Source organism: Bufo gargarizans, unplaced genomic scaffold, assembly GCF_014858855.1.
Source record: "Bufo gargarizans isolate SCDJY-AF-19 unplaced genomic scaffold, ASM1485885v1 fragScaff_scaffold_10_pilon, whole genome shotgun sequence".
Taxonomy (NCBI): Eukaryota; Metazoa; Chordata; class Amphibia; order Anura; family Bufonidae; genus Bufo; species Bufo gargarizans.
The window spans coordinates 66344-92522 of NW_025334056.1; the positions used below are offsets into that span (position 1 = coordinate 66344).

Consider the following 26179-nt stretch of genomic DNA (forward strand, 5'->3'; position numbering starts at 1 on the left):
CCTAGTCAGGGCTGTGGAGTCGGTAGATAAACTCAGACTCCTCTGTATTTAATATGCAAATGTGTTTTATACATTCCTTGAAGGAAATAAAGGCAACATACAGCTGTTCCACCAAGTTCTTCTAAGCTCTTCTAGCAGAGAGGTAGTTGGGCAGAAGCTGCTGCCTTCTCCTTTGTGTGCTGATCTTCTGCTGTAGATCGGGCAGTAGGAGGATCCAGGAAGGGGCAGGGGAAGGGGCATTTATTTTAAAACATGATTTCCCCAGTAGAATCCCATAGTCGTGTTTAAAGTTTAAGCTAAGAATCTGAGTTTACAAGTTTTTATAGCCTTAGCTGAATGACAGCAGTTTTTCAAATGGTTTACAGCTTTAGTCTTGAACTATTGACCCTCCATTCCCTTCACTTATACAAGTGTCTCTAGTCCTGCAAAACACACATTTACTTAATCAGTTATCAGTGAGAGGCGAGGATAACCATGCGCGTTGCGTTCCCTGTAACAGCGGAACACAACACAATGGAAAGTATAAGTATTGCCGCTCCTTAACTGTGTGTTGCGTGCCGTATAGTGACGCTTATGAAAAGCATGCTCCTTCACGGTCACTTAACGTGTTCGTTTTGCAGTAACGTGACGCACTGCATGCATTGCCCTTTATTCTTACAGTAGAGAAGTAATTAATTATAACTTTTTGTGAATTGGGACATTTAAACTTTATTTATTTATTTTTTATTCCAATTTAAATTTAGTAGGATTCGGAATCGGTTCATTTTTGCCGAATCCGACTCCGGGTACCCAAAATTGCCTCAGACTCCACAGCCCTGCGCCTAGTGGGTGTGACCTCCTTTATTATTTGTCTGATTTTCTAAGGATTTATCTTCTGTCCTAGACAGGAGGAGCAATACATTAACCCTTTGTGTATGCTGCTTTTGGACTCATTTTGGTAAGCACATTTAGACTCTCTCATATCTATCTATCAATCTGGTATCGCTGTAATCGTACTCACCTGAAGAATGAAGAGAACAGGTCAGATTTATCTCATAGGGAACACTATAAAAATGAAACCCATAAAACTATATAAATGTGGTATTGCTGTAATTGTACTGACCCGGAGAATCAAGGGAAAAAAGGTCAGATTTAGCTCATAGGGAACACTATAAAAATTAAACCCCAAAAAATATATAAAAAAAAGTGGTATCACTGTAATCATACTGACCTGGAGAATGAAGAGAACAGGTCAGATTTATCTTATAGGGAACGCTGTAAAAACAAAACCCATTAAAACTATATGAATGTGGTGTTGCTGTAATCGTACTGACCCAGAGAATGAAGGGAACAGGTCAATTTAATCTCATAGGGAATGCTGTAAAAGCAAAACCCATAAAGTGTATAAAAGTGTTATTACTACCGTAATTGTACTGACCCAGAGAATAAAGGGAACAGGTCAGATTTATCTCATAGGGAACTCTCTAAAAAAACAAAACCTATAAAACTATATAAATGTGGTGACACCATAATCGTACTGACCTGGAGAATGAAAAGAACAGGTCGGTACAATTTTATCTTATAGGGAACACTGTAAAAACGCTCCAAGGTGTAACAAAATTGCATCTTTTTCAACCACATTTTTTCAACCTATTTGAAATTTTTTACAACTTCCCACTACATTGTATGCAATATTAAATGATGCCATTAGAAAGTGCAACTTGACCATTAACAAGCCCCCATACTGCTATTTGAAAAGAAAAAAAAAACAAAAAACGTATGGTTCTGAGAAAACACGGATTGAAACACGAAAATTCTAAAAAAAAATCATTGCTGTCATGAAGTTAAAAAAGGTTAACTAACCCTAACTAACATAAACATATAGGCAAAACTGAGAAAATAAAGAGTATAAAATACTGTTGTGCAGGAAGTAGTACATTCGTTTAGAAATGTCTCCGTTTTCAGAAACACTGGATGGGCAGAAGCCGTAATTGGTGGTGCGCATCACAATCATAACAAATCTGGGTCCGAATTCTTAATGTATTACATTTGTGCATGTGCCACGTCTCAGTCACAGGGCATGTGCGAGATGGTCTCATGATACCGGTTAATCTGCTCTCATCAGACAAATTATGTTTTAACAGCTCAGTAAAGATATTCCTATGGCCATAATAAAAATAAAATCTCATGAACGAATTGGGTTTGTTGGTAGTGGAATGAACTGGTTCGCTTATCCCTAGTTCAGACCCAATGGAACCATGGTATTTAAAGGGGATTTGCCGTCTGGTTAGGGCAGCAGTATCTTATCGGTGGGGGTTTGACACCCAGGACCCTTATAATCAGCTGTCTGAGAAGGCAGTAACGCCATGGCCTTCTCTTAGCTTTCCCTAGGCCAGGGGTGTCAAACTCAAATTCATCGGGGGCCGCATCAGCAGTTTAATCACCCTCAAAGGGCCGGTTGTATCGGACTTATGGGGGATCTGTGGGTGACACTTATGGGGGATCTGTGGGTGACACTTATGGGGGATCTGTGGGTGGCTCTTATTGGGGTCTCTGTGTATGACAGTTATGGGGGAGATCTGTGGATGACACATATATAGCATCTTATGCTATGTGTCATCCACAGATCCCCTCCATAAGTGTCCCTGTAGTGAAGGACCCTCAATACACGGGCTAGGGGCCGGCATCTGCTTTTATAATGACAGCGGGGCCCGTGCAGTGACTATTCTACTACACGGGCCCCGCTCACTGTATAATCGTATCTCTAATAGTTAATGGTTACCGTATGTATATAATCGCATAAGGAGCGCTGTGTATTACCGGTACTTACAACTACAAGCGCTCGCCGAGAGGAGGCAGGAGGCAGGCCGGGAGGACAGGCGCTGGCAGTGTGAGTCATACGTCATGCGCTCACGCCGCCAGCTTCATTCATAAAGTGGGCGGCGCAGGCGCGTGACTATGACTCACACTGCCAGCGCCCATCCTCCCAGCCTGCCTCCTCCCTCCTCTCGGCGAGCGCTTGTAGTTGTAAGTACCGGTAATACACAGCGCTCTTTATGCGATTTATTATCACTTCCTGCAGGGGCCGCCTGCAGGAAGTGATAATAAAAGGTGAAGGCTGGCGGCCGGCGGCGGCTACGCGGGCCACATGACGAGGTCTGGCGGGCCGGATTCGGCCCGCGGGCCTTGTGTTTGACACCCGTGCCCTAGGCCATGTGATGAGGCTGAGCGCGATACCAAGCATGTCCACTATGCAGTGTAAGGCGCTGTGCATGATGAGCAGTTAGAACAGGCATGCTCAACCTGCGGCCCTCCAGCTGTTGCAAAACTACAACTCCCATTATTCCCGGACAGCTTACAGCCATCAGCCTACAGAAGGGCATGGTGGGAGTTGTAGTTTTACAACCGCTGGAGGGACGCTGGTTGAGCATCCCTGAGATAGAAGGTCGCAGCGCTTCTGTGAGCACTACTGCCTTCTCAAACATCTGATCAGCGGGGTTCCTCAGTGTTTCACCCCCCACCATCAGCTAATGATGACCTATCCAGAGAACCAGTTATCAGTAAAAAAAAACAAAAAAAAAAAAACTGTTAAACTCATTTAACCCCTTAATAACCGGGCCATTTTGCACCTTTGTGACCAGGCTGATTTTTGGAAATCTGACATGTCACTTTATGTGGTAATAACTTTTGAACGCTTTAAGGGTACTTTCACACTTGCGGCAGGATGGATCCGACAGGCTGTTCACCCTGTCGGATACATCCTTCCACTGTTTCGCCGTGCCGCCGGACCGCCGCTCCGTCCCCATTGACTATAATAGGGACGTGACGGCGCTCCGGCGCAGTACGGCAGTGCTCGGCAAAAGGCCGCCGGACTAAAAGTCCTGCATGTCCGACTTTTTAGTCCGGCGGCCTCTGACCGCGAACTGCCGTACTGCGCCGGAGCGCCGCCCCGTCCCTATTATAGTCAATGGGGACGGAGCGGTGGTCCGGTGGCACGGAAAGACGGATCCGACAGGGTGAACAGCCTGCCGGATCCGTCCTGCCGCAAGTGTGAAAGTAGCCTTACTTATCCAAGCCATTCTGAGATCATTTTCTTGTGACACATTGTACTTCATGTTTGTGGTAAATTTGAGTCGATATAAATGACCTTTATTTATAAAAACCATCTTAAAATTTACAGAAAGTTTGGAAAGCTTTTTGACAGATAGTAATACCTCATAAAATTGTTAGCAATCAACATTCCCCATGTGTCATTATTTTTTTTAGGATGTTAAAAGACTTTGAAGTTTATAAGCAAATGTTGAATAACCCACGAGTTATTCAAAACTAATTTTACAAACTTTAACCCCTTATGTGTTCCACGACAATTAAAGGAAAATGGAGATGAAATTTCTAAATTTCACTTTTTTGGCTGATTTTCAATTTGAATCCATTTTTTCAAGGGTTAACAGCCTAACAAAACTCAATATCTATGACTAGTGATGAGCGGACTGGTGGATGTTTGGTTTTGAGTTGTTCAACCGAACTTCATTTCAAAGTTCGTTTCTGGTCCCGAACTTAACCCTTATCACTGAACCCCATTGAAGTCAATGGGGACCCGAACTTTGGGGCACTAAAGTGGTTGTAAAAAAGTCATAGAAAGGGCTAGAAGGCTGCAAATGGCTTTGAAGTAGGGCGTAATAGCAGGACAATTACCCTGCAAACAAATATGGATAAGGAAATACATAAAAATAGGAAATAATAATCTTGAACCAGGAGGCGGAGGTCCAAGTGGAGTAGGAGGTGGAGGAAGCGGTGGATGTGGCAGTGTAGGTGGAAGAGGCGGCGGAGGAGGAATCCAACTTTTTTTTTATTATTATTTTTTAATGTGTCAGTCAATTCTGTGTGTGACCTTTAGCTATTTTTGGGGTGTTTGGCCGGTATATTTTCTCTACTCTGCCAATATAAGATATAATCTTGAGCCAGGAGGTGGAGGTCCGAATGGAGGAGGAGGCGGACTTGGAGGTGTAGGTGGAGGAGGAAGCCAACACATTTATTTTTTTCACTGTGTCAGGTTGCTAAGGGCCACAGTGTGACAGTTTGGCGCTTGTATGTCCTGGGTAAAAACAGCAGCTGATATGAAAAGTTCATCAAGTGCAATGGAGGAAATTATGAAGCAGCTGGTGCAGGCCAATGCACCATGGAGCAGCAGTGGAGACTACAGGCAGAGGATAAAAATAGACACAAAGAAAGTTTTACGTGTTCAATAACAGGCCATGGCGCAGCAACAGCGGGCTCAGATGGAGGGCCAGGCGCGGCTTTGACGAGGACAGTGTTCCCAGGTGTTTGGTGGATGAACGTGCCCCTAGAACGGGCTTTGAGGATGAATATGGCTCTAGAAGGGGCTTTGGGGATGAATGTGGTCCTAGATGAGGCTCCTTTCCATTCCTGAAGTCAACCTGTGTCTCCCTTTTGTGGAGCTTCTGAACTGGATTTGGGGGTGATAAAGTCCAGCAGTTTCTATGTATCAGCAGCCAGGCCTCCTCACTGGACAATAGATGGAACACTGCGTGTGTCACAAGGGGCTAGTCAGCGGCTGGTCACAGGATGACATCACAAGGGGCCCTGACAGGACATGAACAATGGAGCCTGACATCACAGTCAATTTTTTTTTCCTTCTTGGATGAACAGAAGATCTGCAACAGCTTCCTGATTTTGGTGGAGAACACCTGGTCTACACCGTCCTGCTTGGCGTTCTGGAAGTACAGCAAGATGACGTCCTGGCTCTTCAAGAGGCTCCGCTTAAGTGATCACAGTCCAAATGGGGAACCCTTCTGTTTTCATTTAGGCCATCACATACTTCTTGAGCAAAAACGTCACCATCAAGAAGGGAGGAGTGAAAAATCGAAAATTCGGAAGGATTCTGGCCCGGAAAATACCAGTTTATAGTCAAGCTTATTGAGGATCCAAACGGAATCCAAGGCCAGTCACCCGCCCTCCACTTTCATGATCGGGAAGGACAGAGGGAGGCTGTTCTATAATGGAATGCCCACTTTTTGCAAGAAGTGTTACTTATTTGGGCACAAGCAGGAGTAATGTCCTGAGGGAACATCCACATGTAAAAAGTGCTACGAGAAAGGGCACTCAACATCCTGTTGCCCCAACGAGCGAAAATTTAACGTTTGTGGCAAAGTTAGGCATGCCTTCAGAGACTACAGCCTGAAGAATACCATTGCAGAGGCCGCTAGGAGTCGGCCCAGGCCACAAGTACCTGATCCTGCTCCAGCACCTGACCCTGTGCCAGACCCAGTCGATCCTCTGGACGTTGTCCCAGAAAGTTGGGGTGAGTGTCCTGACTGGCAAGATACCGAAGTCCCTGTTGTGCCAGGGAGGTCCAGTGCCAAGGTGGGGGAGGGATCCTCTGCTGCGGCTGAAGACTGGGACCCTGGTGAAGAAACGGTGACAGAGGCCTTCAGAAAGAGAGAGTCTGCTGGCGAGGTTCCTAGAGAGCAAGAGACCACCCAGTCAATCAAGAGAATGCCAGTCTACAGGCCTGGGCCCCTTGTTCCACCAGCCAAAAGGCCCGCCAGATAAGATCCATCTGTCTGACCCTGTCCATATATTTAGGATGTGGACTCTGACATTGTCGATAGCCCAGTTCAATCAGTCGGCTTCATGTCAGACACTGATTCCCTGGAATAAATGATACCATCTATGTGTCCTCATTGAACATGGAGCCTGAAGAGCCCAACCAGACGGGCTGCTTTATTTAACTACCTGACCACTAGAAAAGCAGACATATTTTTCTTGCAAGAATGTGTAATACAACAAGATTTGAATTATTAGTACATACAGTACAGACCAAAAGTTTGGACACACCTTCTCATTCAAAGAGTTTTCTTTATTTTCAGGACTATGAAAATTGTAGATTCACACTGAAGGCATCAAAACTATGAATTAACGCATGTGGAATTATATACATAACAAAAAAGTGTGAAACAACTGAAAATATGTCATATTCTAGGTTCTTCAAAGTAGCCACCTTTTGCTTTGATTACTGCTTTGCACTCTCTTGGCATTCTCTTGATGAGCTTCAAGAGGCAGTCACCTGAAATGGTCTTCCAACAGTCTTGAAGGAGTTCCCAGAGATGCTTAGCACTTGTTGGCCCTTTTGCCTTCACTCTGCGGTCCAGCTCACCCCAAACCATCTCGATTGAGTTTAGGTCCGGTGACTGTGGAGGCCAGGTCATCTGGCGCAGCACCCCATCACTCTCCTTCATGGTCAAATTGCCCTTACACAGCCTGGAGGTGTGTTTGGGGTCATTGTCCTGTTGAAAAATAAATGATGGTCCAACTAAACACAAACCGGATGGAATAGCATGCCGCTGCAAGATGCCGTGGTAGCCATGCTGGTTCAGTATGCCTTCAATTTTGACTAAATCCCCAACAGTGTCACCAGCAAAGCACCCCCACACCATCACACCTCCTCCTCCATGCTTCACGGTGGGAACCAGGCATGTAGAGTCCATCCGTTCACCTTTTCTGCATCGCACAAAAACACGGTAGTTGGAACCAAAGATCTCAAATTTGGACTCATCAGACCAAAGCACAGATTTCCACTGGTCTAATGTCCATTCCTTGTGTTCTTTAGCCCAAACAAGTCTCTTCTGCTTGTTGCCTGTCCTTAGCAGTGGTTTCCTAGCAGATCTTCTACCATGAAGGCCTGATTCACACAGTCTCCTCTTACCAGTTGTTCTAGAGATGTGTCTGCTGCTAGAACTCTAAGTGGCATTGACCTGGTCTCTAATCTGAGCTGCTGTTAACCTGCGATTTCTGAGGCTGGTGACTCGGATGAACTTATCCTCTGCAGCAGAGGTGACTCTTGGTCTTCCTTTCCTGGGGCGGTCCGCATGTGAGCCAGTTTCTTTGTAGCACTTGATGGCTTTTGTTACTGCACTTGGGGACACTTTCAAAGTTTTCTTAATTTTTGGGACTGACTGACCTTCATTTCTTAAAGTAATGATGGCCACTCGTTTTTCTTTACTTAGCTGCTTTTTTCTTGCCATAATAGAAATTCTAACAGTCTATTCAGTAGGACTATCAGCTGTGTATCCACCTGACTTCTCCACAACGCAACTGATGGTCCCAACCCCATTTATAAGGCAAGAAATCCCACTTATTAAACCTGACAGGGCACACCTGTGAAGTGAAAACCATTTCAGGTGACTACCTCTTAAAACTCATCAAGAGAATGCCAAGAGTGTGCAAAGCAGTAATCAAAGCAAAAGGTGGCTACTTTGAAGAACCTAGAATATGACATATTTTCAGTTGTTTCACACTTTTTTGTTTGGTATAGAATTCCACATGTGTTAATTCATAGTTTTGATGCCTTCAGTGTGAATCTACAATTTTCATAGTCATGAAAATAAAGAAATCTCTTTGAGAAGGTGTGTCCAAACTTTTGGTCTGTACTGTATATGAAGGGGGCCGCGCAAAACTCCAAGCCAATCAGACCGATATACGCCCTCCACCGACTTCCAGCAAGCACACACTAGCTTCGTTAAGTGTTTCTTTCCATTAACTTTAAGTGTATAAGTAGAATATGCGCCTTAAAAAAAGGCCGACCAGTAGATTCTCTGCACGATTTCTCTCGTTGTGCTTCCTACAGATGGTTCAATATTGCTCCCATAGTAAAAATCTGTATTTTAAAATTCGTAAATATGTTTTATTATACTCACATATAAGTAGAATAAAATGCGCAATAGTAAAAAATCAACAAAAGTCAATGCTCCTGCCCGACCCGGGTATCAGGGGTGTGATGAAGCCATTTGGAGCGAAACCCGGGTCGTGCAGGAGCTTTGACTTGGGTTGATTTTATTCTACATATGTGAGTATAATGAAACATATTACGTATTTTCACTATGGGAGCAATATTGAACCATCTGTAGGAAGCACAACGAGAGAAATTGTGCAGAGAACCTACTGGTCGGCCTTTTTTTTTGAGGCGCATATTCTACTTATACACTTGATGTTAATGGAAAGAAACGCCCTAACGAAGCTAGTGTTTGCTTGCTGGAAGTCGGTGGAAGACGTATATCAGTCTTATTGGCTTGGAGTTTTGCGTGGCCCCCTTCATATATGTACTAGTTTTTGTGAATAAGGATCCACTTTACTTTGGGACTTGCTGCAATTAGAACCATCCAGGCAACGTATTGGAAAAATTTATATTGAACTCTAACGATTTGAACTATGCCTACCTCAGGAAAGAATGGACAAAGGTTGAATCCGTATGGTCCAGCGAATCCTGTGTAGGTCAAGAGACTTTAAAGTAAACTCCTTAACAGAGATAATTCCTGGAGGAGCCCTCCTTGTTAATGTCACCTACCTGGGAGTTGATTTTTGTCTGCTCAACGTCTATGCTTCTACAAAAGAAGATAGAGTGCATTTGTTGGAAACCCTCCAAGTCTACATACCTGGTCCTACTGAGGTCATAATTTCTAGAGATTTCAACTGTGTAATATCTGGAGAGAAAAGAAGTTCAGGTGAGCCCAGGAAAGATAAAACAGCAACAACTAAAAAACCTACTCATCAACTTCAGACTCAATGATGCTCAACCCTTCTGAACCAGGCTACACTTGGGAACATGCAAATATCAAATCATGCATTGACTTAGCCGTAACATCAGAAAGAATCCTACCCTTATCTGCTACGCTTAAACAAAACATCTTTTTGGATCACAAACTACTGAATACCACCTTACAGATTCCTAAGCCAGGGGAGCCTGGAGACAAACATCTTTACTTCAAAATCCAGAAATAAGAACAGATTTTGTCCTGTTTTACAAACGACTTCAAAGCAAGAAAATAGAATTCCAGTCCACAATTATATGGTGGGAAATGTGCAAACTGAAGATGAAAGAATTTTCCATAAGGAAAAAAGTGTCACCATTGCCCAAGAAAAAGAAAACGTTTTTAAGAACCTAAACACCCAGCTACAAACCTTCTGAAAAGATCCAAAAGCACTTTGAGAACAAAGGAAAAGAGATCATATATAGTACTAAAATAGAGATACTCGAAGAAAATGAAAAGTTCTCTTGTTTCTTCTTCAAAGAGGCCACTAAAGCCTGTGAGCTGGAAGGTGAAACGGAGATTAATGGCATACTAGGAAAAGCTCACAACTTTTATCAAGATATTGTATGGTGAAATCTGTTGGTACTCACATTTGCAGGTTCAGTATTTATTTGTGGCGTCCCACGTGGAGTAACTGAACGGTAAGCTTACCTCTGTCTGTATTTTATGCAATGCCAGGAAAGAAATTTGATGATACCTCACTTGAATTGTGTGTAGAGCAGGTACATTCCGCTGCATCCATTTGTCGGTTTAGTACTGTACCCCACTGATTCTCTGCGGTGATCCCGATGTCTCTGCTCGCTGTACTGTCGGCTCCGTTTCTTTGGCGTCCTACGTGTCTCAGGTTGCGCAAGCACAGGTAGTGGACGTGGGCTGGCTGAATGCTTCTTCCTGTAGCGAGACGGCTGCAGGCTTCGGCTCTTTCTGGGTATCTTCAGTGAAGCGCTTCACTTAATATCACATTAGTTGGTATTTGCAGTCATATTCCCGGCTATTGTGACAAATGACCAAGTGTATCATCCACGCCAGACGCGTTTCGGAGACTCTGCTGTCTCCTTCCTCAGTGGCTACACTTGATCTGTATGGTCAGCCAGGTTTTATATGTGTGCCATCTGAAATATCTGGAAGACATGGGCTGGATTTTATAATGTAAATTAGGCCTGCACAATATATCGCCAAAGCAATCGCAATTAATCGCCATATCGCAATTGCGAATTGGCCGACCCAAAAATGCTGCAATTATATTACCATATTTTTCGTTTTAGAAGACAAACTTTTCCCCCCCAAAAGTGGGGGGAAAATGGCAGTGCGCCTTATAAAGCGATGGTTGACTTTTTACGTGGCTGACACGGCTGTATCTCCGGCCACTATGCTGCACAGCGCGGCCGGCGATACATCAGTTACAGTGCGGGGAGGGGGGAGGGGCTGGAGGCAAGTCGTTATTTTAATGAACAAATGTTCTTTTATTTAATCTATTCTATTTCTCTGTCCTGTGCAGCGCTATGAAGAAAATGGCAAGTTTTGTATTTTGTACTTTTGCAGTAATGTAAATATGTTATTTAATTTAGTAAAAGATGTTTTATTTTGAAAAACACTGCATTTCAGTTCTGGAGTTGAGCATAACTACATTTCAGCATTACCAGTAATTTCTCTGTGCTTTTGCCTTGAAAATCCAAGCAAATAGACATCTAGCACAATTCCCCTAAAATATCGCATCGCATATCGTTATCGCAATTTTTAGGGCCCTAATCGCAATCGCACAAAATTCCCATATCGTGCAGCCCTAATGTAAATTGTGATTCTCAGGCTACTTTCACACTTGCGTTCAGAACGGATCCGTCTGCATTATATTGTAAAAAAAATTCTAAGTGTGAAAGTAGCCTGAGCGGATCCGTCCAGACTTTTACATTGAAAGTCAATGGGGGACGGATCCGTTTGAAGATTGAGCCATATTGTGACATCTTCAAACGGATCCGTCCCCATTGACTTACATTGTAAGTCTGGACGGATCCGCTTGCCTCCGCACGGCCAGGTGGACACCCGAACGCTGCAAGCAGCATTCAGGTGTCCGCCTGCTGAGCGGAGCGGAGGCTGAACGCTGCCAGACTGATGCATTCTGAGCGGATCCGCGTCCACTCAGAATGCATTAGTGCTGGACGGATGCGTTCGGGACCGCTTGTGAGCCCCTTTAAACGGAGCTCACAAGCGGACACCCGAACGCTAGTGGGAAAGTAGCCTCATTCAGTTGCGGTTCTCTTGCATTTTTTGGGTACTTGTGCGTTTTTTGCTCCTTAGTATCTTTATCAGCTGTGGAAAATCTTCTATGGTTTATTTTCGGCTAAACACATTGCATTTTCTGTTATAATTACAAAATACTGAGATATTTCTCTTAAAAACATTCCTCAATAGAGTTTTCCCATAGAACCAGGACTATGCTAGTTGGTAACAAATATTAAGATAAGCTAACATCTTGTTTTGTGTCTCGATTTGGATCTAACTCAATAGGGGATATTTAAATATGAGTATCTCTAGGGAAATGACCTACAGTTCTTATAGCAGAATAGTATACTCTTAGTGTACATATATCTAATTCAGAGACAGTGTGAATGTGGATGATTGTTCCCACTGACGCTTGCATGCAGGTTATTATGTGATATTAACGGTAATTATAGATTTTTGTGTGTTTTTATATAGCTCATCGATAATGTATCTTTTCACATTATTTTCCAGCGCCACCTAGAATTTGCAATCGGAAGAGTTGGAGACAAAGACTGTATTAAAAAAATTACTGTGTAAAAAAATCTCTTGAGGGGAGGAGGGGAATATTGTATCTTCGTTTGGAATAAATATGTTGCATAGGGGTGTATGGGATGGGAGCCTTCAGCTAAGGAGGGGTCACAGTGCTGGAAAACAGCCTGACTGTGACCACTCGTCAGCCTGGGGCACCCACCCCATCAAAGGAACCCGAAGATTTCTAGTTCGGCATTTTTTTTACCAGGAGGCTTGAACGCCGAAGTCGAAAATCCTTCTGGATTCCGCTCTCGACATTCTAGATATGTGATCACCTCCCCTCCAATAGCGTTCTACTTGTTCGAATGCTGCGAATGTGAGGTCTTTAGGGTCTTGGTTATGGACTAATTTGAAGTGTTTGGACAGGGAGTGCTTCTCATAAACAATATGATAAAAGGTTATGTGTTCAGCTATTCTGACCTTCAAGGGTCTTTTTGTTCTACCGATATATATTGTTTAGAACATGTGCATTGTATAATATAGATCACGTTAGGAGTATTGCAGGTTAGAAAGCTTTTGATTTCAAAAGAGCGAGTTTTGTGTCGAGTAGATTTTTGTGATTTTCTTAGGGAATGATGTGTTCTTACAGCATTTACATCTGTGAAAGCCACTCCTTTTGAGCCATTTATTGATAGATTGGTTATTACTTTTAGAATTTTTGGTGGAGGGGGCTAATTTCAGACCCAGATTTGGGGCCTTGGTATACAGGTCCTTCTCAAAAAATTTGCATATTGTGATAAAGTTCATTATTTTCTGTAAACATTAGACTTTCATGTATTTTAGATTCATTACACACAACTGAAGTAGTTCAAGCCTTTTATTGTTTTAATATTGATGATTTTGGCATACAGCTCATGAAAACCCAAAATTCCTATCTAAAAAAATTAGCATATCATGAAAAGGTTCTCTAAACGAGCTATTAACCTAATCATCTGAATCAACTAATTAACTCTAAACACCTGCAAAAGATTCCTGAGGCTTTTAAAAAACCCCAGCCTGGTTCATTACTCAAAACCGCAATCATGGGTAAGACTGCCGACCTGACTGCTGTCCAGAAGGCCATCATTGACACCCTCAAGCAAGAGGGTAAGACACAGAAAGAAATTTCTGAACGAATAGGCTGTTCCCAGAGCGCTGTATCAAGGCCCCTCAGTGGGAAGTCTGTGGGAAGGAAAAAGTGTGGCAGAAAACGCTGCACAACGAGAAGAGGTGACCGGACCCTGAGGAAGATTGTGGAGAAGGACCGATTCCAGACCTTGGGGGACCTGCGGAAGCAGTGGACTGAGTCTGGAGTAGAAACATCCAGAGCCCCCGTGTACAGGCGTGTGCAGGAAATGGGCTACAGGTGCCGCATTCCCCAGAAACAGCGGCAGAAGCACCTGACCTGGGCTACAGAGAAGCAGCACTGGACTGTTGCTCAGTGGTCCAAAGTACTTTTTTCGGATGAAAGCAAATTTTGCATGTCATTCGGAAATCAAGGTGCCAGAGTCTGGAGGAAGACTGGGGAGAGGGAAATGCCAAAATGCCTGAAGTCCAGTGTCCAGTCCCCACAGTCAGTGATGGTCTGGGGGCCATGTCAGCTGCTGGTGTTGGTCCACTGGGTTTTATCAAGGGCAGGGGCAATGCAGCCGCTATCAGGAGATTTTGGAGCACTTCATGCTTCCATCTGCTCAAAAGCTTTATGGAGATGAAGATTTCATTTTTCAGCACGACCTGGCACCTGCTCACAGTGCCAAAGCCACTGGTAAATGGTTTACTGACCATGGTATTACTGGGCTCAATTGGCCTGCCAACTCTCCTGACCTGAACCCCATAGAGAATCTGTGGGATATTGGGAAGAGAAAGTTGAGAGACGCAAGACCCAACACTCTGGGTGAGCTTAAGGCCGCTATCGAAGCATCCTGGGCCTCCATAACACCTCAGCAGTGCCACAGGCTGATTGCCTCCATGCCACGCCGCATTGAAGCCTCCTGGGCCTCCATAACACCTCAGCAGTGCCACCGGCTGATTGCCTCCATGCCACGCCGCATTGAAGCATCCTGGGCCTCCATAACACCTCAGCAGTGCCACAGGCTGATTGCCTCCATGCCACGCCGCATTGAAGCCTCCTAGGCCTCCATAACACCTCAGCAGTGCCACAGGCTGATTGCCTCCATGCCACGCCGCATTGAAGCCTCCTGGGCCTCCATAACACCTCAGCAGTGCCACAGGCTGATTGCCTCCATGCCACGCCGCAGTGAAGCATCCTGGGCCTCCATAACACCTCAGCAGTGCCACAGGCTGAGGGCCTCCATGCCACACCGCATTGAAGCCTCCTGGGCCTCCATAACACCTCAGCAGTGCCACAGGCTGATTGCCTCCATGCCACGCTGCATTGAAGCATCCTGGGCCTCCATAACACCTCAGCAGTGCCACAGGCTGATTGCCTCCATGCCACGCCGCAGTGAAGCCTCCTGGGCCTCCATAACACCTCAGCAGTGCCACAGGCTGATTGCCTCCATGCCACGCCGCATTGAAGCATCCTGGGCCTCCATAACACCTCAGCAGTGCCACAGGCTGATTGCCTCCATGCCACGCCGCATTGAAGCAGTCATTTCTGCAAAAGGATTCCCGACCAAGTATTGAGGGCAGAACTGAACATAATTATTTGAAGGTTGAATTTTTTTGTATTAGGCTACTTTCACACTAGCGTTCGGGTTTCCGTTCGTGAGCTCCGTTTGAAGGAGCTCACGAGCGGACCCGAACGCAGCCGTCCAGCCCTGATGCAGTCTGAATGGAGGCGGATCCGCTCAGACTGCATCAGTCTGGCGGCGTTCAGCCTCCGCTCCGCTCGCCTCCGCACGGACAGGCGGACAGCTGAACGCTGCTTGCAGCGTTCGGGTGTCCGCCTGGCCGTTCGGAGGCGTGCGGATCCGTGCGGATCCGTCCAGACTTTCAATGTAAGTCAATGGGGACGGATCCGTTTGAAGATGCCACAATGTGGCTCAATCTTCAAGCGGATCCGTCCCCCATTGACTTTACATTGAAAGTCTGGACGGATCCGTCCCAGGCTATTTTCACACTTAGCTTTTTTTTGCTAATATAATGCAGACGGATCCGTTCTGAACGGAGCCTCCGTCTGCATTATTATGAGCGGATCCGTTCAGAACGGATCCGCCCGAACGCTAGTGTGAAAGTAGCCTTAAAAACACTTTTCTTTTATTGGTCGGATGAAATATGCTAATTTTTTTAGATAGGAAATTTGGGTTTTCATGAGCTGTATGCCAAAATCATCAATATTACAACAATAAAAGGCTTGAACTACTTCAGTTGGTGTGTAATGAATCTAAAATATATGAAAGTCTAATGTTTATCAGCACATTACAGAAAATAATGAACTTTATCACAATATGCTAATTTTTTTAGAAGGACCTGTATACTATCTGTGGTAGTGCGGGTATTAAAGATCCTATTATTTTATCTTTCTGGATGTGATGATTTTTTTTCGATAGTTTTGTATTGTGCATTATAAGGCAATATTACACGGAACATGTCCTCTTCCTGTTTTTTCTCATCTCTAGCTGGATCCATTGTAAAGAACGTTTTCCTGTCCATTCCTTTTACTTTTTGTAGTGCATTATCCATCACTTTATCTGGATAATTTTTGGACTGAAACTGTACTTTCATTTGGTTAGCTTCTTCAAATCTTTCTCCACTTGTACAGTTCCTTTTAATTCTGCAGAACTGTCCAAAAGGTATATTGAGCAGCCATGTGGGTAAATGGCAGCTGGAGAAGAGGATTTTTGATAAGTGTTACATATATATTGATCTTTTTTGGTAGTGATAAGTAAATCTAAAAATTCTGTGCAATCCTTGTTTATATTAGAGGAAGAGCGAAGATTAAATGGGTTCTTATTGATTTCCTCCAAAAAGAAATGTAGTTTGGACTCTCCATTCTGCCAGATCTATCTACCGATTCCAGAGCACCAGATCCGTCCCCAGGCTCGATATCATTTTCATCTGGCAGAATGGAGAGTCCGAACTACATTCCTTTTTGGAAGAAATCAATAAGAACCCATTTAATCTTCTCTTTTCCTCTAATATAAACAAGGATTGCACAGAATTTTTAGATTTACTCATCACTACCAAGAAAGATCAATATATATGTAACACTTATCAAAAATCAGCTGCCATTTACCCACATGACTGCTCAATATACTTTTTGGACAGTTCCGCAGAATTAAAATGATCTGTACAAGTGGGGAAAAATTCGAAGAAGCAGCTAACCAAATGAAAGTACAGTTTCAGTCCAAAAATTATCCAGATAAAGTGATAGATAATGCACTACAAAAAGTAAGAGGAATGGACAGGAAAACTGTCTTGACAATGGATCCAGCTAGAGATGAGAAAACAGGAAGAGGACACATTCCGTTTAATATTACCTTATAATGCACAATACAAAACAATCGAAAAAAATCATTAAAAAAATCATAATAAAATTGGCATCACATCCAGAAAGATAAAACAATAGGATCTTCAACACCCGCACTACCACAGATAGTATATACCAAGGCCCCCAATCTGGGTTTGAAAATAGGAATAACCAATCAATAAATGGCTCAAAAGGAGTGGCTTTCACAGATGTGAATGTTGTATCAATTGTAAGAACACCTCATTCCCTAAGAAAATCACGAAAATAAACTCGACACAAAACTCTCTTTTGAAATCAAAAGCTTTCTAACCTGCAATACTCCTAACGTGATCTATATTATACAATGCACATGTTCTAAACAATATATCGGTAGAACAAAAAGACCCTTGAAGGTCAGAATAGCTGAACACATAAACAATATCAGAAAAGGTTATGAGAAGCACTCCCTGTCCAAACACTTCAAATTAGTCCATAACCAAGACCCTAAAGACCTCACATTCACAGCATTTGAACAAGTAGAACGCCATTGGAGGGGAGGTGATCACATATCTAGAATGTCGAGAGCGGAATCCAGATTTTCGACTTCGGCAGTCTTTTACCAGGAGGCTTGAATGCCAAACTAGAAAGCTTCGGGTTCCTTTGATGGGGTGGGTGCCCCAGGCTGATGGGTGGTCGCAGTCAGGCTGTTTTCCAGCACTGCGACCCCTCCTTAGCTGAAGGCTCCCATCCCATACACCCCTATGCAACATATTTATTAAAAACAAAGATACAATATTCCCCCCCTCAAGAGAATTTTTTACACAGCAATTTTTTTAATACAGTATTTGGCTCCAACTTTTCCGATTGCAAATTCTAGGTGGAGCTGGAAAATAGTGTGAAAAGATACATTATCGATGAGCTATATAAAAACACACAAATCGATCATTACCGTTAATATCGCATAATAACCGCATGCAAGCGTCAGTGGGAACAATCATCCACATTCACACTGTCTCTGAATTAGATATATGTACACTAAGAGTATACTATTCTCCTATAAGAACTGTAGGTCATTTCCCTAGAGATACTCATATTTAAATATCCCCTATTGAGTTAGATCCAAATCGAGACACAAAACAAGATGTTAGCTTATCTCAATATTTGTTACCAACTAGCATAGTCCTGGTTCTATGGGAAAACTCTATTGAGGAATGTTTTTTAAGAGAAATCTCTCAGTATTTAGTAATTATAACAGTAATGCTATGTTTTTCCGAAAATAAACCATAGAAGATTTTCCACAGCTGATAAAGATACTAAGGAGCAAAAACGCACAAGTACCCAAAAAACACAAGAGAACCTTAACTGAATGAGAATCACAATTTACACAATAAAATCCAGCCCATGTCTTCCATATATTCCAGGCACACATAAAACCTGGCTGACCATACAGATCAAGTGTAGCCACTGAGGAAGGAGACAGCAGAGTCTCTGAAACGCGTCTGGCGTGGATGATGCACTTGGTCATTTGTCACAATAGCCGGGAATATGACTGCAAATACCGACTAATGTGATATTAAGTGAAGCGCTTCACTGAAGATACCCAGAAAGAGCCGAAGCCTGCAGCCGGCTCGCTACAGGAAGAAGCATTCAGCCAGCCCACGTCCACTACCTGTGCTTGCGCAACCTGAGACACGTAGGACGCCAAAGAAACGGAGCCGACAGAGAATCAGTGGGGTACAGTACTAAACCGACAAAAGGATACAGCGGAATGTACCTGCTCTACACACAATCCAAGTGAGGTATCATCAAATTTCTTTCCTGGCATTGCATAAAATACAGACAGAGGTAAGCTTACCGTTCAGTTACTCCACGTGGGACGCCACAAATGAACACTGAACCTGCAAATGTGAGTACCAACAGATTTCACCATATTAAGTCTGAAAATGTATTCTGACCAATGAATGTATATTGGAGAAGCACAAGAATAATATCTCAGACTATTGTGCGGCAACAATAAACAAACAACAACTAGAGATCTACAAATGAAACAGATCGAGATGGATCACATCACTTGACAAGATCCATATGAGTGGCAGATGCAGAACAATTGACACTTCCTGATTACAAGATATCAGATTATTTTTAATTTTTTCCATTTCTTTATTTATATTTTTTCATTTTTTATTTTTTCACTTTTATATTCATTTTCACTTTTTTTCATCTTCGGAATATATTAATTCCACTCAGCACTTCCTAAGAGGACTTCTACGTCTTGCTCATTTTTTGCTCACTCATATGTGCCACCATAGAAGCTGTTTGTATTATCATATCAATTTGTTGCGTACCCCTCTAGGCGCAATACATTACCTGGATGTAAAGTCCTATTTATTGTACCAGTCGACCTGACATTCTGGACATTGCCATATCCATTCATTTTATATATTTTTATATTTTCTATATATTTTCTCTTATCCAGTATATTGTATGTTTATCAATTTTATCTAGTTCTAATAAATGTTACATTGATTCTTTGCAATTCCATTTATAGGTGTGAGTGCCCATCCACTTTTCGCTTACCTACTTCTACTCGGTGACCAAGGTGCAGCACTAGTTTGGAGCACCAATACATCACCAGGCAAAAGGAGAGCCGACCTTTACGTTTTTTTCCTTATTGACTAAGGAAGTAACCCTAGATGAGGTGAACATTGCACTAAAGAGCTTGCCGATTGGAAAAGCGCCAGGTTCTGATGGACTCCCTTGGGACTTTTATAAAGAATTCTGGGACATTTTACAAGTGGACTTTTATAATGTGATTTTAGATGCCTTCAATGTGAATGTGTTACCAGTCTCCTGGAGAAATGGCTTAGTGTCGCTCATTTTCAAGAAAGGGGATAAAACAAGACTGGCGAACTGGAGGCCTATAACATTATTAAATACAGACTACAAAATGATGTCCAAGATTCTAGTTAATGTTTTAGAGGCGTGTTATCATGTGTCATCCATGAGAACCAAGTCTGTGCTGTACCAGGCCGAAGCATAACTGAGCACCTTAACGCCATAAAAGACATCCTGTGGTTCCAGCCCCCCCCCCAGTATACAGCCCACCACACAGTATAAGGCCCCCCACAGTATACAGCCCACCACACAGTATACAGCCCCCCACACAGTATACAGCCCCCCCACACAGTATGTCACATGGTGATGATGTCATCTAAGGTCCTAGATCACAACTTTAACATAGACAGCTTGATACCCGGGGCAGTAGCTAGCAGGGCTCAAGAGGCAGCTGCCTTGGGCCCCCCAGGAGCAACTGAGCCCGGGGATGCTGCCCCTTTTGCCCCTTGGTAAAGACGGCCCTGAGTGAGTCGGATATTCATATTGTGTCTTCTAGTTTCCTGTACACCTTCCGTGACATTATAAACCGCCAAAACCGTCTCAAGCATGGATCCGGTTTCACTTTTGACTGAACGCATGCAGGGTCTTTCATTGGAGGTAGCAGATCTCCGTAAGACTCTTTCTCAGTTTCAGGTGTCCGGTTCAGCTTGCGTTCATGGAGTTTGTTCTGAGCCTAAGATCTCGCTCCCGGATACGTTCTCCGGGGGTAGTGAGAATTTTGTTCGTTTTAGAGTGGCTTGCAAACTCCATTTTCGCCTACTTCCCCATTCCTCTGGTGATGAGGAACGGAGGGTGGGGATCATCATCTCGCTGTTCAGGGATAACGCTCAGTCCTGGGCCTTTTTTAGCTTCCGGTGGGGGCACGGCCCCTCCGTTCAGTGGATGAATTCTTTTTAGCCCTGGGTCAGATATATGATGATCCGGATCGTAATGCTCTGGCTGAGTCTAGACTACATCTTTTATGCCAGGGTAAACAATCCGCAGAGATATACTGCTCAGAATTTCGGAGATGGGCAGCTGATACTGTTTGGAATGATGCTGCACTCCGAAGTCAATTTTGCCATGGTCTTTCAGAGGGATTGAAAGATGCATTTGCCTTTCATGAGAGACCTACCTCCTTGGACTCTGCCATGTCTCGGGCCGTTCGTATTGACAGGCGTCTTAGAGAGAGAGGAGAGATCACTCCTTCCTGTCATACTCAGTCCCAGGACAGTGCAGCGGTCTCATTCAGTGCACAGGGGTCTCAGTCGCTCTCAATCCCTTCTGAGCAGGAGCTCATGCAGCTCGGTTTGATTGCCTCTGACAGTGGAAGATTCAGTCCTCATAGGAAGGTTTGTTTCTGTTGTGGAGGTATGAATCATTTGGCAAATATTTATCCCTCTATGAGATTCAGAGTAATAAAGAGACTAAAAGAAAAAAATCCTTTAAAAATGTTCCATCTGTTACCATTGGCAAGGTTGATGCGGAAATTGAAGGTTTTCCGTTTGCTTGTAATTCCCGTTTTGTCCTACCTGCCAGGGTGGCGCTAGAGAGCAAGAACATTTTTTGTGAGATTTTTGTAGATAGTGGAGCAGCTGTCAATCTTATTGATAATCAATTTGCTATAACTCATGGTTTCCAGGTATGCACTTTGGGAAAGGATATACCTGTTTTTGCTATTGATTCCGCTCCACTTTCTCAGAAATCGTTAAAGGGCATAGTTCACAATATCCGTTTGATTGTGAGTGATGCTCATGTTGAGGATGTGTCATGTTTCGTCCTTAGCGGGTTGCCTACTCCTCTTGTGTTGGGGCTACCCTGGCTCACTAAACATAACCCCACCATTGATTGGCAAGCAAGGCAAAAAAATGGTTGGAGTGACTTTTGCAGAGAGAATTGTCTCACGACATCTGTTTCTGAGGTTTCTACTAAGACTGTACCATCTTTTCTCTCTGAATTTTCGGATGTCTTCTCTGAGAGTGGTGTTCAGGACTTGCCCCCGCACAGGGAGTACGATTGCCCTGTTAATCTCACCCCAGGCGCCAAGCTGCCTAAATCTCGTTTATACAATCTCTCCCAACCTGAAAGGGTCGCTATGCGTGCTTATATCTCTGAGAGTCTGAGAAAGGGACACATACGACCCTCGAAGTCACCTGTTGCCGCTGGTTTTTTCTTTGTTACGAAAAAAGATGGTTCTATAAGACCATGTCTGGATTTCAGGGAGCTGAACAGTATCACAATTCGTGACCCTTATCCGCTTCCTCTGATCCCGGACCTGTTTAACCAGATTGTTGGGGCTAAAGTTTTTTCCAAGTTGGATCTAAGAGGGGCATACAACCTGGTCAGGGTCAGAGAAGGAGACGAATGGAAGTCTGCCTTCAATACCCCTGAGGGCCATTTTGAGAATTTGGTTATGCCTTTTGGTTTGATGAATGCTCCAGCCGTCTTTCAGCATTTTGTGAACACCATTTTTTATCATTTAATGGGGAAATTTGTATTAGTGTATCTAAATGACATTTAGATTTTTTTCTCCTGATTTCAAAACTCATAAGGAACACTTACGTCAGGTCTTGCTCATCCTGCGGGAGAATAAATTGTACGCTAAACTGGAAAAATGTGTGTTTGCAGCTCCAGAAATTCAATTTCTGGGGTTTCTTCTCTCCGCTTCTGGTTTTCGCATGGACCCCGAGAAGGTCCGTGCTGTGCTTGAGTGGGAGCTTCCTGAGAACCAGAAGGCGCTGATGCGTTTTTTGGGCTTTGCCAATTATTACCGGAAGTTTATTTTGAATTATTCCTCTGTTGTTAAACCACTCACTGATATGACTAGAAAGGGGGTAGATTTTTCCTCCTGGTCGGTAGAGGCGCGTAAGGCCTTTTCTAATATCAAGGAGAGTTTTGCTTCCGCTCCCATCTTGGTACAACCTGATATTTCTCTACCCTTCATAGTTGAGGTTGATGCTACTGAGGTGGGTGTGGGTGCGGTCTTGTCTCAGGGTCCCTCTCCTGCCAAATGGCGACCGTGTGCCTTTTTCTCGAAGAAACTCTCCTCCGCAGAGAGAAATTACGATGTGGGAGATAGGGAGTTGTTGTTGGCCATCAAGTTGGCTTTTGAGGAATGGCGCCATTGGCTAGAGGGAGCCAGACACCCTATTACCGTGTTTACTGACCATAAGAATCTGGCCTACTTGGAGTCAGCCAAGCGTCTGAACCCGAGACAGGCCCGATGGTCTTTGTTCTTTTCCAGGTTTAATTTTGTTGTCACGTTCCCCCCTGTGGTTAAGAATGTGAAGGCGGATGCCCTGTCACGTTGTTTTCCGGGAGGTGGGAATTTTGAAGACCCGGGTCCCCTTTTGGCTGAAGGTGTGGTGGTCTCTGCTCTTTATCCTGAATTGGAGGCAGAGGTTCAGGTAGCCCAGTCAGAGGCTCCTGATCTTTGTCCTCCTGGGAGGTTGTTTGTGCCTCTCGCTTTAAGACACAAGATTTTTAAGGAACACCACGATACTGTCCTTACTGGGCACCCGGGGGCAAGAGCCACAGTGGATCTCATCGCTCGGAGATTCTGGTGGCCAGCGCTTCGTAAGTCGGTTGAGGGTTTTGTGGCAGCCTGCGAGACCTGCGCTCATGCCAAAGTTCCTCCTTCACGGCCATTAGGTCCTCTCCTTCCCTTACCCATTCCTTCCCGTCCTTGGACACATCTGTCCATGGACTTCATTATGGACCTGCCTCGTTCCTTGGGGAAGACTGTGATTCTGGTGGTGGTGGACCGTTTTAGCAAAATGGTGCATTTCATCCCTTTTCCTGGCTTGCCCAATGCTAAGACGCTGGCGCAAGCATTTATTGATCACATTGTCAAATTGCATGGTATTCCTTCAGACATAGTCTCTGATAGGGGCACGCAGTTTGTTTCCAGATTCTGGAAGGCTTTCTGTTCTCGCTTGGGGGTTCGGTTGTCATTCTCTTCTGCTTTCCACCCGCAGTCAAATGGCCAGACAGAGCGCGTCAATCAGAATCTGGAGACATATCTGCGCTGTTTTGTGGCGGAGAATCAGGAGGATTGGTGTTCTTTTTTGTCCCTTGCTGAGTTTGCTTTAAATAACAGTCGTCAGGAGTCCTCTGATAAGTCACTATTTTTTGGTGCATATGGGTTTCATCCGCAGTTTGGGACATTCTCTGGAGAGGGGTCTTCTGGTTTACCTGATGAGGACAGATTCTCCTCGTCATTGTCATCTATTTGGCAAAAGATTCAGGATAATCTAAAGAGCATGAGTGAGAGATATAAGCGTGTGGCGGATAAGAGACGTGTGCCTGGTCCGGACCTGAATGTTGGTGATCTGGTGTGGTTGTCTACTAAGAATATCAAATTGAAGGTTCCCTCCTGGAAGTTGGGTCCTAAGTTTATTGGGCCTTACAAAATCTTGTCCGTCATCAATCCTGTTGCCTACTGTCTTGATCTTCCTCAGACTTGGAAGATCCATAATGTTTTTCATAAGTCCTTATTAAAACCTTATGTCCAACCCATTGTACCCTCGTCTTTGCCTCCTCCTCCGATTGTGGTTGATGGTAATCTTGAATTTCAGGTCTCTAGGATTGTGGATTCTCGTGTTGTCCGCGGTTCTCTCCAGTACCTCGTTCATTGGGAGGGTTATGGTCCTGAGGAGAGGATGTGGGTCCCAGTGACGGACATTAAGGCCACTCGTCTCATCAGGGCTTTCCATAGGTCCCATCCTGAGAAGGTGGGCTCTGAGTGTCCGGAGTCCACTCGTAGAAGGAGGGGTACTGTCACCACCAGACATCTGAGAAGCTCTGACAGATGCCTTTCAGAACCTCCTCCTTGAGCTTCCTTTTGTTTTGCTTTCATTTTCTCATCTCGTTAGCCTCTCTCAGCTGTCATGTAGTTGCACTGATTGCATCCCTTTAAATCCCATCCCAGACTGCTTCACTTTGCGGTTGATATTCCTTCCTGGAGTGTGTGCATGCTGATCCTACTTCTGAGTCTTCTACAGATAAGTTTTGTTCATTCATTTGTGTTTTTCTGTTTGCTGGATCCCAGGTGACCGTGACTTCCTCCGTATCAAGTGTAGGGAGCCGGTGGCCGTGTCCCCTCACTATTATAGGGTGTTCAGGTGTTATACAGTCGAGGTACGAGGATATGCGATCATCTACCATTGGGATTTTCACATAGGCTGAGCAGTCAGGGAGAGAGCCAGGTCTGGTGCAGGGCTCTCCCTTTTGTTCCTTAGTTTTGGATCCAGTGAGTCGGATATTCATTTTGTGTCTTCTAGTTTCCTGTACACCTTCCGTGACACAAACTCGCCGTATGTGGGATAAATGCTGAATAAAACTCATTTTGTAAAAAAAACCTCAAAAACTGTGATTCCTCCTCTTCCTGCCGATAGAGGACCAGTGTCGCCCGTAGCTGGGTGCAAACCTGGGCCCCATTGCGGTCCCCATTCCTGTAACTAAAAACCCTCCTCATAGCAGAAATATGCTGTAGTTAATGAAATACATTCTCCAGTAAAACAAGGGTTTGACATTCATTTGGGCCCCGTCGGATAGAGCCTGAAATGTGAAGGAGATGTTGGTCTACATATTTAGGAAGATTGCTGGTTAAAGGGAGTCACCAAGATATCCCCTTCTGCTCCGTTTACCCAGTGGTACCTTTGTTCTTTTCTTATGATGTTCATAAGCAGCAAAAATGTGGTTTTAATGATATATAACTAAGAGCTCACAAGTAACCAGGGGCGGCGTTCGGGCAGTAAGTGCCCAGGGCCCATGCAGAACTCCTCCCTTGCCCCTCGCCTGGCTGCCCTATAATCCCTGAGTGGCCGAGATGCCGTGCTTATGCACTTTACCTAGGGTTGCCACCTTTTCCCAAAAAAAAATACTGCCCAAGTTAGGCCCCACCCCAAAGGGGAGTGGTTGTGGGGGTGTGGCTTAATACAGGGTAGGAATAGTAATGCCCCCTAGTAATAGTAATGCCCCCTTTAGTTCCCCCTAGTAATAGTAATGCCCCATTACTGCCCCCTAGTAATAGTAATGCCCCTCAGTACCCCCCCAGTAATAGTAATGCCCCCCATTAGTGCCCCCCAGTAATAGTAATGCCTCCCATTAGTGCCCCCCCAGTAATAGTAATCACGGAGTCACAGAGTTGAGTCTTGGGTATAACCCTAACCCCCTGAGCTGCCCCCCGGTCCCCTGTCCCTGCCTACTTGCACCACCCGCCCTAGGTGACGGGGCGCAACTGGGCGACAGTCCCTGACCTGAGTAAGTGCAAGCAGAGAGATAAAGACAGCAGGGAAGCAGACAGCCAATGAGAGGTAGCACTATGAGCGGACAGAGGTGGAACAAGCAAGGTACCACCAAAAACGGAAGGGCGAGGTGGATCAACTAGCCGGCGTCAGTCCAGGAGGTCACGTCAGTACAAGAGACGAGGCAAAGACAAAATCCAAAAGCAAGCAGAGGTCACAATCAGAGAGGTAGCCTCAAGGTTCAGGGAGCAGGCAGAAAAGGTGTCAGGAAGCAGATCAAGGGTCAAATC

General features: G+C 44.4%; 1 protein-coding gene across 1 annotated transcript in view; it reads left to right on the forward strand.

Moving 5' to 3' along the window:
- The window catches only part of LOC122922282 (SH3 domain-binding protein 1-like), a 134941-nt gene that overhangs the window by 15364 nt on the left and 93398 nt on the right, over positions 1–26179 (forward strand). The window lies entirely within an intron of this gene.